Here is a 14017-nt window from a genome sequence, read left to right on the forward strand (position 1 = left end):
CTACTATGAAAAAAAAACGATACGATATACGATGGCATTGACATAGTTCAGCGAATTAAAAGACAGCGGCTACGCTGGCTAGGTCATGTTGTCCGGATGGATGAAAGCACTCCAGCTCTGAAAGTATTCGACGCAGTACCGGGGGAAGCAAAGGAATAGGAAGACCTCCACTCCATTGGAAAGACCATATCTTATAAATATCTTACCGGATGCTGACTGAAGATGCTGTTTAGAAGAAGATGCGGTAGAAACAAGCCAGCACTTCCCCCTTGACTGTCCCGCTTTTGGGAGGTCCAGACTCAGACACTTGGGGGCGCATACCTTTGGACCATCACCGTACTGGCGGGTGTTGAAGTTAAACGTCTGTGTAACTTTATATTGGCTACAAAGCGCTTCGGCAATCTGTAAGTCCGAATATGGGAGTTTTTATTTAATGGCATCACAAAGGACTACTTTGTTAGTCTACGTGGGATCATCGATCAGCCATTTTTACCTAACCTACCTAACCATTATTTAATTATTGCATACATTTTTTTCAATGTGTGAAACTTGGTATCTAAATATTCTCAAACGCAAACGTTCTTTTCTATTTTTAGTATTATATTTCTTTATTTTATCAATTTTTTTGATAAGAGGTGACAGTCTTCGAGCTTTTTTTTGAAAGTGTCAGATCGTTACATCACATCAATCAATCAACTTTTTATATTGTATTATATTAATACGTATATTGCAAAACTGGCTGATTTTTGCTAAGCCCAAGCTTTCGTTGCAGTCGATTAAAATGAAATTAATACAGCTCTTCTTTTCCATTTCAGACATTCCAATTGATATGTCAATTCCAATTCAGTCGAACTTTCAGTTCAAAGTTTGAAGTAAATTGTTAGACTAATATAAATGTATGAAAGTTTAACGAACCCCAAATCCACTCTAAAGGTTTTATGCAAATCTCTTAATAGAGTACCTAAGAAACCCTAGATGACAATGTTGATTTATTCGAATATAAAATGAATTTATAAATAAAGGAAAATGTTGTTAACGTATTCAAATTCATTTTAATAATACTCTTTTTGGCGGAAACTAAATCTGTTTAGATGACCATTCTGTCGGAATACGAGTTACACTTGTAAAGTTTCCTACCTACGTTGGGTACCATGGATCACTCGTGGCCCGGTGGGATTCTCAGCCTCATTTGTGAATAAAAACTTGTAGTTTTCATATGTCACAGTTACGAAGGAAAATATGTTTCAAGCCCCCTAAAATATTTCAGGAGCAATTGCTTTATTGCTCCGATATTATTCCAATTCAATAAGAACGTTGGTAGCTTAAACCTTGTGATCCCTGAGGGGTGTATTAATGTGCCCAGGCGAAAATTTATGTTTTCAATCTCACCATAAAGGATTTACGACACTGTTGCTAACTCACATATGAATTTGAATTTTTCAGCAACAGCTATTCCTCTGAGTTTCTTCTTTTGGGGTGTTCTGTTATTCTATTCACCTTATCATACAGCTTTGTTTACTCCCCTTTTTTCGGGTTTGATGGATCATAAAAGCTTTTGGTGAGCGAGGCATGATTTCAATGGTCAGGGCTGAAATGAAGGTATAATCTAATAATGCATAGCTTGTACAAACTCAAACATACATACACATACATATACTATACAGATGTAACTGAGAATGATTTTGCCATATAAATCCTACAAACATGGCATACAAACACCTCCATCATCTCATATATACATATTTTATCACTTTCATAGCCAGTAGCAAGAAAATACTGAGTTGGTTGAAGAGAAAATGAAAAACATAAAACATTATAACGAGCTTTGTTAACAATTTCTTTATATACTATACATATATATATGTAAATATACTATAATAGTTTGTTTTTTGCTTACTTGAACTGTATTACGATTCTAAACAACGGACGGATTCAATGAGAATTTTTTCTTTTTTTTAATTTGGAAGTTTTTCGATAAAACCGTTTACTCAGTTTTTGCAAAAATATGTGATAAACGTGTAAAATCGAAGAGAAAATAGTTAAAGTTAAAATTAAAATTAAAGGCACAAATATTCAGGCATTTTTTCTCAAATAAAAAACATGTTCATATGTCCGTAAAGAGAAAAAGTTAAAAATGAAACCTTAGAGCACATCTGTATGTATTTACGAGCATGTGGAGGACGTAAGTATCACTGAAACTGCGGTATGCCTGAGAGCCACCAAGTAATGACATTACAACAAATAACCATAAAAATAACTGAAAATCGCTTAAATTTTATATTTCTTCATTACAGTATGAATTTAAAGGATGCATATACGCCGATATTATATGTATATGCGGCGGCGAGGAGTTTTGCCAGGAATTCCGAAGCGTAGAGACTTGTGGCGCTTACACTACTGACTACTATACTCAAAGCCCCATTTTTTCAACAGCACAAAACACATTTGTCCGAGAGGAAAATAAATGTGCGGTCTATGCGGAAATTTTCTCTTTTGCCTGAAATGTAGAGATGACGGCAGCAACTACAACGAAACCAACCGGTTTTCAGCAGAAGAAAAGACATTGAGTTGCAGCAGTCCAAGCACCCGTCAACAACATTAAACTAAAATCAAGTAAGAAAGCACTAAGTTCGGGTGCAACTTTGAAAAAGCAAAGCCAGATGTAAAATCTTAAGAAGAAAGCAATCGAAATCTAAGCAATTTTATATATACGTATACTCCATATAACACACACACTTTCCGACATATTTATAACCAGGTTAGCTAGAAAAACGAAAACCCTTATATAGAATATATGGGAGTTATATGTATTATCATGCCACATCTTAAAATAATGTTCCCTGGGTTTCACTAAGATTTCTCATATACATATATTAATATGGAGCAGAGTCAGCCGTATGCTCGAAAATCCTGATAGTAATTACATGGAGACGAGGTCAAGTTTTCGCTCAATTGTATCTATTTTAGACATAAAAGATTGACTGCTATGAGTAAAACACGCTCTGTAATTTTCATTAAAATAACTAATATATTGGCATTAGGTCACTTGGAAGTTCCAAAATCCTTATATTAGGTATGTGGGGGTTTTTGCAAGTATTGACCCATTTTCAACGATTCAACCCATTTTAAATATACAGATATACCATTGCCAAGAAAGTTGCACTTTTTGATTGAAACTCAACTATAGATACCGGACTCCACATATTCGGTACCTAGGGGCTTAAGAAGTTTTTGTTGGATTTGGACAATTTGTATACTCTTGCTACCAGTTGCTACAGAGATCATAAATTATAATTTTGTTCACCTAACGGTTGTACGTATCACCTAAAACTAAGAGAGATAGATAATTTATAATATTTGTTTGAATAGTTAAGCATCCAAATTAATTCCCGCGACGAGGGAATTTAAAAAAAATATACATTTTATCTCCGCGAACTCGCGGATAAAAAGAGAACCTTATGTGGTTCTAGTGGATTGTCAGATACAAATCAAATCTTTATTTCCAAGATACTAATATTTATACATTTTGGTCTTATTTACATAAAGTTAAAGCTTAAGCTGAAGTGTAAGCATCAGCTAGTGATTGAATCCAGAACAAAGAAAGTGCCAATTACAATATTAGCTGTTTCAGCATATTTCGGCAGAACGTTAAGCGTTCGGTTTGCTTTACAATTATTATTGTTATGCCTTCTTGTGAGGGCGAGCGATATTGTTTTGATAAGAATGGATTATTGGATTCAGAACGGATAAAGCATATCGAATTCTTAAATAATCAAAAACGTTAATTAAGATTTTTAATTGATAATACTGTTTAATTGCAAAATGCGAAGATTCAATTTTATTTACAGTTATGGTAAGGTTGCTATGCGGAGGCTGTCATTAATTTCCACCCACTCTACCCGGAAAAACTAATAGCACACCCTAATACTGCCCACCACCTCATCACCAATACACCAGACCTGGGGACACATTGGATTTCACCATAGAAGATGTCAACTATCAAAAGGATTGATCGCTGTTTCACATTACATTCGCTGACACACTGCGCCCCGTCGTCATCACTCGGTCCGCTTCGCTGCAGCATCTATATTTAAATTGGATCGCCGACTGATCGCCGTTGATCTTGTTGTCGGTTTTATATACATACGAGTGGACTTATATTTTCTTTTATCTTTCGTGATGAGATCGATTACTCCCACAAAAGTAACGATTTTTCTGGTAATGCGGCGGTGCAAATGTTTACCTGAATTGGGTCCCAGTTGTCTGTGGGATATTTAGTGTCGAAAGAACCGACAAACAATTAGAAAGAGTGGATTCTAGTTTGCTGAATTCTACACTTGTTTCTTTCTTCATTTTAGGCAAGTTCATTAGTGTCGTTACTTGCTTATCGACCGGTATCCTTTCGTTTTCATATCTACATAGATTTTAGAGCTTCCCAAGCCAAATTGAAATTGTCGTCATTAACAGCGTACTGTTTTACTGTTACGCCTGCTTGACCTTTAGTTTTGTATCGGAGATGATACAATTTTTGTGCTTGTGATAGTTCTGAATGGTTGATGTAAACGGCTGTAAACATGTCCCGGAAGGACGGCCATTCCTTTAACCTCCATAAAATCTTTCCGTATCACATGCTGGCACTTTGAGATGAATGCCTGAACTTGCCTCTTGGGCATGTATTTGTGGCAGCTCTACTCTACTATGGGGGGGTAGGTGAAATTGACTTTATAAATTTTAATTGATCGGAGATCATAGCTTTTGTTTCTTTATATTGGTTTAAGCAGTTTTCGTAAATATCGTAAGCCGATGATTTAAAATTTTGTAGTAGATCTGAATTGTCAGAATCTATTATGGCGTCATCAGCCGCAGGAGGCGAGTCCAAAATTTTTTAAGATTTTGACCTTTTATTTCCGACAACCATTTCGAGTTTTCATGAATCGGTGAAGAGGCAAATCTAGTGCAGTATATTGTTAAACTGTCACTTTCTGAAATAAAGTTTTGAGCGTTTTACACAAGTACGTTCTAAGCAATTGAGAGCTCGTTAGGGAGATCAATTTGCTTTTTGCAGGCAATCCTGCTTGTTTTTGTTTGCCGAAGAACAAGAGATATTGCCGTATACTTGCCAATGTAGACTTTGTATGTATGTATATACGTATGCTAGAGTGTATAGTTTTCACATTAATAATTGTTGCTATCCGAGCTTTTTGTATATTTGTGTTTTAATAAAAAATAAATTGAGCACCGTTTAGCTATGCGCTAATTTTGACTTTACTTTTTAGTAACATATTTAAAATCTAGCGGTTTAATATTACTCAACGTAGGGTATATCGAGAGTGGCAGATTTTATGCCGTATGTAAGCATAAAGTACGCTTCTATAATTTTGCAAAAGAAGGAGAGCGCGAAACGGAATTTTTAATCTTAATTTTTAATGCCGTATGCACTTTGTTAATATATTTGGTAAGTGTATATATGTATGTATATATACTAGAGTGATTCAAAAAAAAAAAAATTTTCATTTGGTACTCGGAAAAATAGGTTCCTAGACACCTCTAAGAAAGCCTCTCCAAACATGAGTTTTTAATTGTAACGGGAAGGTCCTCTTACAAACAGTTTTCTATTTTTTCTTATTATCAGATAGAAAAATTTATATCTCGCTTCCAACTACTTTAAAAATATCTTGTTCCTTAGATTTTTTAGGAAATTGAATACTCTACAAAAAAGGTCTATCATGATTTTTTTGTAAACCCAAACGTTTAAAAGATATTAACAGTTAAAGTTTGAATATTTTTGGGAAAATTATTTCTTATGAATTTTATAACTCAATGAAAAAAAACATTATGAATAAGGTTTTTGGAGAGGCTCTCTTAGAGGTGTCTAGGAACCTATTTTTGAGGGTATCAAACGAAAAAAAATTTTTTTTTGATCCACCTTAATATGCATTGATGTTTGTGTCTAGGAACCTATTTTTGAGGGTATCAAACGAAAAAAAATTTTTTTTTGATCCACCTTAATATGCATTGATGTTTGACGATGAATATCTCGTAAACGCTTAACTTAATCGAAAAATCATGAGAGACCGTTTTTATAGAGCAGTAAATTTCTTACAAAACTACGAGTTTCAACATTTATAATAATTTTCATACTGTAAAAGAAAAAATTCAGAGGAATATCACCAACTAAGTTTAGTTCAAATCAGTTTGGCGAGCCTCACATTCGTCCAATTTTGACCACGGTTTTATTAAAGCCCTGTCATTATCATGTCGGGGGTAAAACTTAATATCTTTGGACCATTTAGTTATTTATTTATCGCACTTCGGAGATATTCGTGCAATATTTGTGCAAGGTTAATTTGGCTGAATATGTAACTTAAATGGTTGGAGAGATGTGTTCATTAAACTTATAAGAGGGCGAGGCCAAGCCCACTTTTTCAAACAATTTCTGCCCAAAGGTGTCTTTTGTTATAAGATTTCGCTTAATACCGTTTTGTGGGTGCGGCAATGTTTCGATTACACCCACCTACGAACGCTAATTTTTTTAGCCAGGGAACACGCACACTTTGTCTCATTTTTGCTCAAGTTTTAGCGTGAACGGACGGACAGAAAAACGGTCAGATTTGGACTCGCCACCCTAAGGATTAATATTTATATGAATATTTTTCTCGATTAGTTTTATTTGATAAGTGCAACCGTAAGGTGAGCAAAACTTTTATACTCAGTTGCAACATGTTTAGATTATAACAATAGAAATCTGGGACGGATGTTGAAATTGTTATCTTAGTTGTGCACCTTGAATGGAGCAAGGAGTATTTCGTTTGCATAGTAGGTTCGCATGTACTTCAAGGATAAATAGGGCAACTTGTTTATGTTTTTTTTTGTTGTAATAGTTTGTAGTAAAAATCTTACGGAAAGATTATGCCCGATATACACACTATACATGGCACCACTGTTTTAAATTCAATTGGGCACTATTGATACATGCAGTAATCGCTTTCGAAATATCGTTATTCCAGACTAAAGGAGCATCGATAAAAATGAGAAATACGTTAAGCTTTGAAGAAACTTGTTCTAGTGTAGGTAATGCCTCTTCAGTAGGTGCAACAATGCCCATTTCACTGTATGAAGAAAAACCTTACGACTCTTAAATTTCCAGCTGTAAAATTTGCCTATTGTATTGAAAACTTCACTATTAAGAAATTCATTATCGAAAGTAATATGAAAATTCACTATAAAGTATTTCGACTATATATCCATAATACATATCTATATAATCACTTCGCATTCTCTTATTGCATTGGCGGCCTTCGGCTACCCTTTAAAAAAATTAAATTTGGTCGATCCAATACCGTGGGTGTACCCGAATTTTTGTCGGGTAGAACTCTTTTCTGCGTTGGCGGCGTTCGGCCACGCTTTAAAAAAAATGAAATGGACAGCTTATCAGTTTATTTACCACTTTTCGTCAACATTAACTAAGCCATAGCATTCTTCTGATACTCTTATATCACAGTGCAAAAATGGACGAAATCAGACTACAACATCCAATGTAGCATAATTTTAAATTCCTTTTGACTATTTCAGTTTCAACGTCACTAAATTTTGCAGTAGTAATTATTTTAAATTATGTCACTTTATGACCACAAATTACCCAAATCCAACCATAACTGTTCAAGCCCCTAAGTACCGAATATGTGAACCCTATTATCCATAGTTGACTTTTGACCTTAAATATCTAGCCAATACTGGGAAATCGACAGTACTAAGTTGTTTCATGACATTTTTTCGCCGCTTCAGTTTTGGATAAAACTAAGTGGAGTAGTAATTTATCTTATTAATACCAAACATTGTCAAATAACATTACAAACCACACAAAAAATATGTATTTCAGTTTAGTGATATTAATATAAAAGCTCCTAGCGGAATTAAAAGAAATGTATATGAAGAGGATTATCTTCATTTCCTGATGATATATGTTACTACCGATTTTTAGTCAAGCTTTACAACTGTTACTTCCGACAACTATCTTTAAAAAATCTATGTTTTACAAAAATACAGAATAATATATATATTTCCTTAGTTGAAAATGTTTCCATATAAACAATTATGAGTTAATACGAGTATATATATAAATATCTCGCACGTGTGTTACATTTCTCACTTCATTAACTTTATTGCGCCATTTTCAAATCATATATCTCCTCTTGTGACTAACATTTCCAATGGCACGTGGTTGCTTTTGCGATTTCTTCATTTTCAATTTCAATATTCATTCACTTTCATATTTATTGCTTTTGTTAGGCAGCTCGTTAGCACTAGTTGTTTCCTATCACTTTTTTGTCTACTAGATGTACTCAATAAAAGTAAATGTAGTGGAAGGCACCGTCAAAAAGTTGCTAATACGCCATGTCCAACATCTGTTGTCACAAGTAATTTGAACATAAATGACTTTCATTGCTTTGCTTATTTGCTTTGTAACGATACCCTCACTTTATTAAATGTTACGACCTATATTTCTATTGTATGTTATTGTTGATTTTCAAGTATATTGCTCAAGCTGATGAGGTACTGTTAGACTACTGTAGTCAATTACTATTAACAACGTTATAACTACACGAAGCTCCGCTTACTCAGGCTTAGCCATCATATCTTAATGTTGGTATATTTCTCATATAAGTTCGTTGGTGACTTCAATCTTTACTGGATCTGAAAAAAAATTAATTAAAGCTGCCCAACAAATGCAACATTGGAGATTATTCAGATTTTCAGATTTGAATGAAAGAAGCAAAAATTTAAGAAACAAAAAAAGCTTCATGGAACGAATTCAAAAAATATGTGTCACTAATATTTAACATGTTAGAGTTGTAGTTGTAGATATCCTAAGTTGGATAGCAAGGGCTAAATAAAAGACACCCATTTCAAGGTGACCTTATATTAAATATATTACAACAAAGTCGATATATTACCAAAACAGAATACAAACTGGACATTGTGGTGAGAAATAAAGTAATTAAAGCATTTTTGTATGCGGTGCACCGTGCGGCCGCCTTCTGTTTGTGACATTGTTCGACTCTAAGTATGGTTATTCAACTGGGTTGCACCGTTGTTATGTCATTTAATTTTAATAATACACTTTAACCGTATCAAATTTAATATGATCCCGAGAGAATTTCGCAAACTAATTCAACAAATGTGTGTGCACGTGTGTACGCAAATAAATATACATATATATAGTACATACTCAAATGAATACAATAAAATCGCCCATCTACCTAAATGCTTTACAGCATGTTACGTATACGCCATGTTCGCTGGCAAAATGTTAAAAGCCATAGCAGTGAGAATTCAGTTGCCGTTTAAATGCCATGGTTGGTTAAATATGGCACTCGTATGTGTGTATGTGCACATTTTTGTGTATCTGTAGTTTTTTTGCCTTCCTTTGCTTGTGTTTTTCGCGCTTTTATTACTGCTTTTGTTTTATTTTTTCTCTTCTGGCTTTTAGTTTATCTGTTCTTCAATTATGTGTAAGGCCTAGAATTGAAGTGGTTGGGGCTGTAATGCTGCGTGAGTTTAATTGTTCTACTCTTCACATTGTGCACTTTGTCACTCAAACCAGCGCTTGGTTTGTGGGTTCCGAATTATTTTTGTCGTTTATGGGCTTTAGTGCAAGTTTATACATTTTTTAATGGTTAAAGGGCTTTTAAGGAGATAGCTTAAGAAATAGTACTTCAAAGAAGAGATGAAAAGTCCACATTCAATTGATTTCACAGGAGCTATTGCCCCAAACGTGTAACAATCCCAATATAAACTCCAAATCGTGGTACGAAAAACATTATCATGTCCGTCCTGCTAAGAACTTAACTTATGGCTGTTTATGTATTCTTTTTGAAGACTGTAATGAGCTGAACTTATTTTTTTTACCGAATACACTCAAATTCATAATTATTTACTTTATTAGCGCATACTAACGATCAAGTAACAGCAAACACAAAGCGAATTTATATGAACCTCACCGAAAACCTATTAAACCTATTAATTGAATTTCATTTTTGGAAGTCCTTCCTAATGATTATGAGAATAAATCAGATAATAACTTCAGCTCTTTGAATTTATCGCTTCTTTACTAGATTTAATTGCATTGATAGGGGTAATGGTGGGGAAGATGTAATATGTCCTTGTGCCATTCTCTATGTGTTATATGGCTGTTTTGAATAAAAATGTATTAAATATTTACGTTTCGTTGCATAACTTATATATGTATCTTGGTCATAAATGCAAATATAAGAATTTGCATTGATTAAAATTCATCAAAAAGCTTTAAAATGTTCTTTTTAGTGCAGGAATTTTAATATAAATTTTTCGTTATATTATATTTACCGCATACCGGGTCTTAAGCATTTTACTCAAAGTATGTATTGCTGGCACGCACTACCATATTGCATATTTACCACTCATTCTTCATTGTTTTTTATTCTATTAAATGAAATATATTTACTAAAATCTATGAGAGTATCAGTGCTTTAATTAATAAAATAAATAAAATAACTAACCACAAAATAATACAACTAAGATAGTTTGGTCAATGTCTTAGATCTTATTTTATTCTACTTTAATTAAATGTCAGATCCGCCTACAATGTTATTGCTGATAAGCAACTTAAAAGTTCGCTTTAAGGAGAAGTAAGAAATGTAGTCCAAAAAACGCTAAAAGCTGAAAAAATGGTTATCTTTCGCTGGAAATATTTTTAATACTTTCAATATTGAATTTAAAGCGCTGGATGGTTCATTTCCGAAAACTTTAGACTAGTAGTAGGCGTCTTAACCGGACCTATAACATCCGATTACACGAGTGCTTTTTTTAGCTTACCATTATTTATTGTTTGTCAGATATGTAGGAAGGGAACACAGAAGCGAACTGAAATACTAATAATTACATCCCTGACGGATTGGCCGAACTTGATAATACTAATGAAACGAACCCTAACACGGACAAGAACAAATGACAACGACAGTTGAAGTTGACCAGCGCCGCGAGCAAGTCGCAATGTATATTTTAAACTTAAATGTAAAATAAAAATCATGTAAACTAAAACTTTGTAAACGTGAATTGAATTAAATAAAAATAAAAGTATTATATGAAAAAACATTTCCTACAGATATATTTCTTTTATTGACTATTTCTCATCACAATTTTAAGTTTCAGAATAAGGTTTCGTCTCATATATTGCCTTCTTCAAGCCCAAAAGACACTAGCCGAACTTAATGAGTTTCCATTTGTGCTCATGTTTATTATAAGCACAAATAGTAGTGTAGCTTACAGTGAACATACTGAGACAAAATAACTGGTTCAACGTATGAATGCCTGATCATACTCGCAGGCCAAAATAAATGCAAAATAAAAGACATGTGCTATTTCACGGGTAGTTTGATTAACAGGAAAGTTATGACCCATTTCGTGTCCTTTCAACTGGGTCCAATATTATTAAAATTTGCGTTTCACACACACACATTTGTATCTGATATATTACTTGCTTGTTGTCTTTACAATTGTTGTCGGACTCATCAATTTGTTTTCATTGTGTCTGTATGTATAGTATTTATATTTTTATTAAATTTAATAATAGTAATAAACACTAAAATCAAGAGAAAGAAGTACTTAAAGTTATGGAACCTGATAGATACTTCAGCATCTAAAGCTTTATAGATACTATTCTCATCGTCTGTTGATATCAAGAGTGAGGTTTGACGTATTGTTTGTTTTTAAGTATTTTTATTTAAACATTTTCTGGTATAAATATATATGTACTAAGTCCTGCCGTAAGTTATTTTACAAATGCAGTTCTTTATAATAATTAAACTATGGAACATTACTTCATAAAGGTATTTTTATTTAATAATACCTATTTAAAAAAGCGTTTTACATTATTTTATTCAGAATTGTCAGCTTTTCCTTTAACACAATGCCCCAAACATGGGCCGTTGGTATTGACAACGCTCGAACCAAAGTTTTTTTGAGGCTCGCAAAATTTGTGTGGGGTAGTCGATAGTCCAAACTTCAATAGATTCCAATGTGGAATTCTCATCTTTTTTTTCTGTAAGTTGGTAGTACTGTTAGTGACATCTATGCTAAATTTCACGTTAAAATATTAGTTAGTATTTGAGATACGCGTCGTTTTGTGAGGCTCTAAAAGTGAATTCTTTGATTTTATTATGTCAGAATTTATTGAACAAAGAAGTTCGATAATGCACCATCTCATACTCAGCATTCTTTCACATCGCCACATTTTCAACTAATATCGAGCCGACACCACCGCATTCGTCTGAGTTACCTTCGTGTAACTTCGTTTTGACTCAATTGAGGGTATAAAAGCTGAATCGACGAAGACTCTGATGGCCATCACGAGGAGGATTTTTCCAAGTGCTATGATGACTGGAAAATTCGTTGGCATAAGTGTATTGGAGCGGGAGGGGATTTCTTTGAAGGATATGAAATGGACAAAATTCACCTTTCAATTTAAGAGTATGTTCGATATGATTATTACTTTCGATTTTCATCTTTTTTAATATTGACCAATTTTTTGTATGGATAAAGCTTGTTTGGTTAAAGAAAGAGACAACCATTAAAAAGAGCGATGCAAAATGTTTCGAAACACACATGCTACATATAAACGAACCGGCACAATGATCTCATCGCCTTATAATTTCCTTTTTTTTTGGTCTGTCGCAAAAGAAACAGAACTTTTTAAATATAACTGTTTCTGGTGGCGCCACCTATTGGTGGGTATATGAAATAAAAAGTTTGATCCCTTGTTGATATTTCGTAAAAATTTTAAGACAATTGGATAACTACAATCGATGTTACCGATCAAAAAGTGACAGCAGCTTTTGGTCATATGTTGTAAAATGCAAAGAGCAAATATTAAATTTTGTTTTAAACTTGGGAAAACGTTTACTGAAACATTTCAAATGATGAAACAAGTTCATTGTGATCAGTGCCTCTCCCGTAGAAATGTGCATGAGTGGTTTAAGCGATTCCAAGAAGGTCGTGAGGACCTCTGTGACGATCAGAAGTCAAAAATTAAGACAATGCTGATTTGTTTTTACGATTCCGAGGGTATTGTACACCGAGAGTTCGTCCCACCTGGCCAAACTATTAATGCTGTGTTCTTTTTTCTTTGGTGTTATGAAGCGTCTTTTGTCACGCATTCGCCGTGCTCGTGTGAGGCAGGGTCCTGGCGCCTGTTGCATGATAATGCGCCGTGTCATCGGTCGACGCTTGTCACTGATTTTTTGACAAAAAACTCCATATTAACCATTAATCACTCACTCTACTGACCTGATCAGGCACCCTGTGATTTTTACCTATTTGGAAAACTTCATTTGCCCATGAAAGGGCACTGGTTTAAGGACATTTCAGCTATTCAAAAGGCGACGACCGATATTCTGAAGAGCATTCCGGAAAATAACCTTAAACACTCATTTGAAATGCTAATTGACCGGGTTAAACGCTGTATCGAATCACAAGGAAACTACTTTGAATAAAAAAATATAACTTTTGAAAAATATAATTTTTTTGTTGTTTTTTTTACCAGTCCTGTTTCTTTTGCGACAGACCTTGTATAACTACAACGAATGTGTTCCAAATGACTGATCCTTTGCACATATTTTAATATGTTATTCATAAACTATTATGAATTAGAATTAAAATGTCGAAAATCATCGTGGTTCCGGCACTGGACTGTACTCTTAGCCATTGAGAGTTTGGTCTTTTCAAAATTATTATTTAACCAAGACAAATTTCTACCCACATACTTTCATGTGAAAATGAGGATAAACATTAGATCGCCACAAATATTGTTGATTTACACAATTTACATTGCATTTATATGAAATGCTCAACACATTTTTCAAGTGTTTTGTTTAGCCAGTTGATGAATGGCCAGAATATGTATCCCTGCAGTAACCCGTTTGTATATTCTTCTGTGGCAGCCATCCAAACCGTCGTCACATCGCACGGGCTCAGCAACAGA

This window comes from Bactrocera tryoni, chromosome 2 (assembly GCF_016617805.1).
Source record: "Bactrocera tryoni isolate S06 chromosome 2, CSIRO_BtryS06_freeze2, whole genome shotgun sequence".
NCBI classification, from domain to species: Eukaryota; Metazoa; Arthropoda; class Insecta; order Diptera; family Tephritidae; genus Bactrocera; species Bactrocera tryoni.